The sequence below is a fragment of the Dermacentor silvarum genome, chromosome 8 (genome assembly GCF_013339745.2).
Source record: "Dermacentor silvarum isolate Dsil-2018 chromosome 8, BIME_Dsil_1.4, whole genome shotgun sequence".
NCBI lineage: Eukaryota > Metazoa > Arthropoda > Arachnida > Ixodida > Ixodidae > Dermacentor > Dermacentor silvarum.
This window is the reverse complement of record NC_051161.1, coordinates 68,705,899-68,711,898: the sequence shown is the minus strand read 5'-3', so window position 1 is coordinate 68,711,898 and position 6,000 is coordinate 68,705,899.

Sequence of the window (6,000 nt, the reverse complement as noted above, 5' to 3'; positions counted from 1 at the left end):
CACCGTACTCAGCACAGCGGAGCGTGGCCTCCGCAATTAGCTCTGAAAATGTTTCTGAAGTTGATCGCGGAGGCTGCAATTACGACGCGCTGTACGCGCTGATTTGACTCGGTGACGATTCAGTTACGTGCTTTGTCTTGCGCGTTGTATTAGTGTGTCAGTTACGTGCTTCGTCTTTCGCGTTGTGCTAGCGTGTGCAGCGTAGTGCAGCTTCCATATGCACGACGGTTGCTCATGGTCATCGACGTTGGTAGTCGTGATGGAGGAGACGTGCCACCAGGCGTCAGCGTGGGTGCATCAACGCCCAAGGGCGCTTTAGCCACAAAACACCAATAGACATTATATATCAATGTGCAATAAACATTACACTACTTCTGTGAAGACACGTTTCACTTTCGTGTTCTATACCGATTCCTATATAAGAGGGATCAACCACATTTTTTTTAAATTTCTTCTTTAGCTTATGCAAAGCCTCATCTTAGATTAAGATTGGACGTTCTATACTGCCGATGAGTATGTTAGTAATACAGCTTGAATTGATAATTGTCTTAGTTCTTCCTTTACAGGCACAGACAACATACGGGAGGAGTGACTCTACCGCAAGACACAGCTCTGCCCTTGGCAAGGTCGGCGATGACCTTCGGGATGAATGGAGTGCGAACGAAGCCTGAGCAGGGCCACGCGTCGACGTAGCTTATACTAGCGCCAGTATGCATAACTACAAACACGACGCGCTGGCGGCCGCCGTGAGGAGAGGTCACTCGAAGCCAACGAACCGGGGTGGCCGAGCCACCAACGCTCGCTGATCTCTGCGCCACGGCAGGAAGAGACGTTGCCAGGTGGCTGAGGGTGACCACTGCCTCCTTCCCTTTCCTATGCCTCCTTCTACGACGCCGTCGCCGGAGCTGCTTCTAATTGCGCGGCTGAGACAATGCGTTGCCGTCGCGAAGTCACCGCCAGCGGACGATGAAGGAGCAGCTCCGCACGCTTCCATCTCGGGTCGCGTGCCGGCGACAGGAAGTGGGCAGACCCGTCCCTTCTAGTCCCGGCCTCTGCCTCGCACGCGTCCCCTCTGCTTTTCATTTTATGGCTGCTTCTTGTTTTCGTTGCCTCCTGACAACACTAGTTCTCTCGTCACGACGCGGCAACGCTAAAATGTTACTCATTTCGAGAAACACGCCTGTCGTACATATGCCTCCTAGTATTACCCTATGATTTCGGATTGTACGACGCACTCGAAGCAGGTTAGGTTCCTGAATAGCGTGAAGGAAGTTCTGACTAGAAGGTGTCAGGTTGAAGTTTCGTATTGATGGCGAGATTAGGACAGGGTCGGTAAGGCCACGGTTCCATGTAGTGGTGGAGGTGTAAATTAATTACAAATTAAGTTCTGGAGTTTTACGTACCAGAACTACGATCTGATTACGAGGTAGGCCGAAGAGGAGGAGGGGAGACTCTGGACTGATCTTTGCGACCTAAGGTTCTGTAACGTGCACCCAATGCACGGTCCACAGAAGGCTCTGCCTTTCGCCCCCGTCGAAATGCTGCCATAGCCGGGATTTGATTCCGCGCCTTCGTGTTTAACAGCGCAATGCCATAGACACTAAGCCATCACGCAGATTGATGGAGGTGTGTTACAGCTACAGGTGGATTCAGCATGGCAATCGAGGGCACGCCGATTGTTCCGCCTGAGCGTCTCTTGCAGTATCACTGGGGAATTTACCACGCGTCAAGAAAATCAGTTGGTAGTGAGCTCCGGCTTGTGTCCCATACTTTTCCTTCGTCCGTGTCATTAGTCAAGCTGTTGCAGTCAAGAAATATTGTTTTTTTAAGAAACGTAAGGAGAAGGTGTGCAATTTCCTTGCGGGAAATAGAAGATTCTTCTGGTAACAAAAGGTATTGCAGCCGTGCATGTGGAAAGTCTTTCTTCCGTAGGCTCTGAGGAAAAGTGTCTTGAAAGAGACACTTTTCTTCAGAACCACGGTATCTTTGGCGCGAGCACTGGAGGTGTTCGATGTCTCCTGTTAAGTACGGAGCGCAGAATCAATCAAGTACGTAGCGGAGGCCGGCACATTTCCCAGAATGGGTTAGGTCATTCCCACCCCCCACACGAGGTGACGAACATCTGGAGTTGCCTCCCTTGATCATGCATATAGCGTTTGAATTGCGAAGGGGACTGCGAGTAATATAGGGTCATTGCGTTGCCGTCTTGGCTGCCGTAAGGTGATAATGTCGTCTATTATGGCATACCCTGCTCTTGCCTCGCTTATGAGAAGGTCATGCTCAATCTTGATAAAAATGACTGCTAGCGCCGGCTACAGTACCCGTACCTGCGAAGAAACTGGAGAGCACCTATAACGCTACTGCGCGTTCCTCGAAGAGCAGAGGGTTGCCACGCGAACTGCTCCAAAAAACCTAAACGGAATACATTTCTTGTTGGACACGATCTTGAGACAATGGTCTCGCGTATCACAGCTGCACAAAACCGCAAGAGTGCTGCTGCAATTGCTGCAACTGAACTGAGCTACCATCTGACACGCACAGCTGAGAATTTCCATTACATCAGTGACTCCAGTGCGCATAAGCTCCTCCCCTTTCCTCAGTGCAAGATAACCAACCGGGTTCAGTTCATGGCGAACCTCCCTGACATACATTTATCCTTTTCCCTCTCTCTCTCTCTTCTGTCGTAATGCGTTATCGCACCAGTTAGTCCTAACTCCTGGTCAATCTCTTTCTCGGCCTTGCTAAAACGCTTCCTGAAGCAAGGACGCACTGTCGAAGCCTTGGCTATGGAACTTACTGGCCGCTTAAATAGTTCCGTGCGAGCCACGCATATATCTGCAGTATACCACCCTCTTTGTGGTCTTTATTTATGGCCTCCAAGTAGCACGCGCCGGTTCCCATCCCACAGACACCTTTGCCTACTGGCAATGGCGGTGCGCGGCCTGCTACCGTGGTATTGATGCCGCCGATAAGAAAGCAAACGAACCGACGGGCTGCATTAATCCTCGACCATCCAGGCGCATGTAGCAAGCGAACAAATAAACCGCCAAATTCGCAAAGCACGTACCCGCATATATGCACTCATTAGTTGGCTGAGCGGTGGCGGCCAGTCCGCTTCGTGTTTTCGCGTATCGTACACGCGATTCGAGGGACCGCTTCTCAAGCAAGGTTCGCAGGAGCTCATTGCTTAAACACAATTGCAAAACCCCATATCCTTGCTCTAATAAAACCACAAATACTGGATTAGAACGATTGCCTTCTGAGCAAAGGACAGAGACGCACGCCCTGCAATCACGCGACATATCCGTGCCTATATATATTTACTTCTTATTTCGCGCCGGCTTTAATTCTATACGAGAGCTGTGTGACATTTGAAATAACGTCGTGGCCAGTGCAGAAGCGATCGGGGATTAGCGTAGTCAAATGCGTGCGCATCAAGCATATACATGCAGCGTTCGAGTATGCTTGCAAGTTTTATGACACCATGCTACAGCGCCACCATGATAATTATGGATAGTTCAGGGATTTGTTTAATCTTCTTGCCTGCGGGATTCAGGTATTCGTGTTGCGTTCTTACTGCGCTCATTTTTTTTTCGCTAAATTTCGGAGCAATTATATATTGCTATACCCATGAAGGCAATGAGCCTATGCACACGTGAATAATAATTGCAAACAGTTGCACTTGTTATGTAATATTTTGTCGGAAATTGTCGCTTTTAAAAATCCAACAAAGTCCTATTGCGTCGGGCGCGCGCACGTAAAATGGCTGATGCAACTCTTCCTGCATGGTGACATCGATCCTTATTTTTGGTGGGCTCCTTGGGACGCGTTTGGACGGAGCGCGAAGGAAGGCGTTGCGGCGCAATTATCTCGCGCACCTAGCATCACGCCTCTCGTATATATATACGCGCAAGCGAGCGAGCCCGCAAATTGGTCGCCGTACGCCGCAGGCCGTGTAAAACCTCGCACGACATCTTCACACGTCTAAAGAATGCCTCGACGCTTACTGTGTGTAAGCGAGTGAACTAGTGTCCGGTAATTTCAGAGCCTCCACAGTCTCATCTTCATACCATGCATTGCTCTGGGTGCATGTTCGGGATGGAGCATCCTAACGCTAGTGGTCGTAGTGCATAGAATTGGACCGAGGAGTAAGTCGTGGTTTCAATGCGCAGAGTCTGTTTTGGTTACACGTCATTTTCGCATGACATACATGCGCCGTCATGATTATACCGCGAGATTCCGCACGTCTGCGACACATCTGTCCCGTTATTACTTGGGCAGGCACCAGTATATGAACTACCGTTTGATAATCTGTGTTCTTTTCACAGCCCCTGCTTCAATTGCTGTGTTGCTGTTTTCGAGCATGACCATGCTCTAAAGCAGCAACACGAAATATGAAAGAGCCGCGTAGCCCCGTATGCAGGGCACGCCACTGTACAGCCATTTTTAGACTTAATGCGAGGGTACTATGTACAATCTATCTCCTATAGACATAGAAAGCTAATACGTTCCAGTAACACTGCTTTGCAATCATTGACGTTTCGTAGTAGTCTTCACAAGGCTGCAAAGGCTTGGTGTTTACAGCTTACACCCGTTCAATAAGACCAATAAATCTGTGTCTACCGCGTTCGCGTTAAGTATAGCGCTTACTACATCTTGCATAGACACTGATCGATCGTATATATAGCTCCTGCTAAATTATAATGTCAGCTGGCATCGCCGTGTGGGCAAAGCAACTTCTTCCGCTGCTATTCCGTTTGTTGCAGCCACAATGTCACCACTAGTTCATCTGTGAATGTATCATATAGATGCCGTTGCTGGAAGGCTGTCGTTCCGTTGAGCGTTGCGGAAAACTTATTTGACCTCAACGTCGCTGCCGCAGCACGAAACAGGAATGCAGGGGTCAGAGGTCACACAAAGGCTGCGACCCGCGCTTTCAACGGCAAGCGCCAAAGGCATCCGAACACGCCTCGTCAGATCGTTCTGCTGTGGCCTTTCAAAGACTGAATCTACTCACAGAGGAGCGATCATGACCGCTTGACGGACACCGTAGCGCTTCCAATGAAAGAACCCGTCACAGGGGGACGAACGAGATGGAGCCGAACCGGAGATTGGACATTCTATACATAGGTGTCATCACCGCCTCTGCGTTGAAGACAGGCCCGCCGCTGTGGCTGATATCTTCCGGTCTGCCAACGACCATATGTACGTATATCTGCATCTCATGCTGCGGCACCCGCCGGCAGAAACGAAACAACCCACACCTTTGACTTCGCAGTGGGCAAAGCATTGGACAAGGTGTGAGGAACGAAAACCGCATAAGCGTTAGCCGTAAATGACAGCGCCGCGCACCGCCGACGTCGATCTGGCCTCTATAGTGCTTCGTATCCTGGTACAACGCGCCACGGTGGATCCTCGCAGCTATTATAAAGCCGCTTCTTTCGCGCCTGATGCCTAGGCCACCTAAGCGGCCTTCTCACCACACCCTCACCCCATTTTCGCCGCCCTGTTATATCTGGCGGGGATGAAAGGCTTATTGAATTTCTAGTACCCGCGCCCTCCTTTGCTACACTGCATTGAAACTTGCCTCGGGCGATATGCATAAAATGCGCCGCATCATCCGTCAGAGGCAGCGCTGTGCCGCTGGTTTATAATGTATGCTGTGCAGCCGCTGGCTTCGCGCTTGTACAGGTGCAGTTACGTGCAGTGGCAGTGAATGTTTAGCTGTATACTGTATTCTCATAGATGTTATGTTCGAGAACAGAAAACGAGTTTTACGATCAAGCCTTCCCCGTTACGAACGCGCGTGCTCGACGAGAACCCTGTAATTTTGAGGATACGTTGGCCATATTAAGGGCCGAGCTGGCAGCTGTTTGTGCAAGCGTATTATCCGTCTTGCGGTCACTGCAAGCGTATTACCCGTCTTGCGGTCAGTTCCTATTATCAGTTCCCGGGTGCTAGTGCGAGAAATAGAGGCTTTCAATAGACGTGATGAGCGTA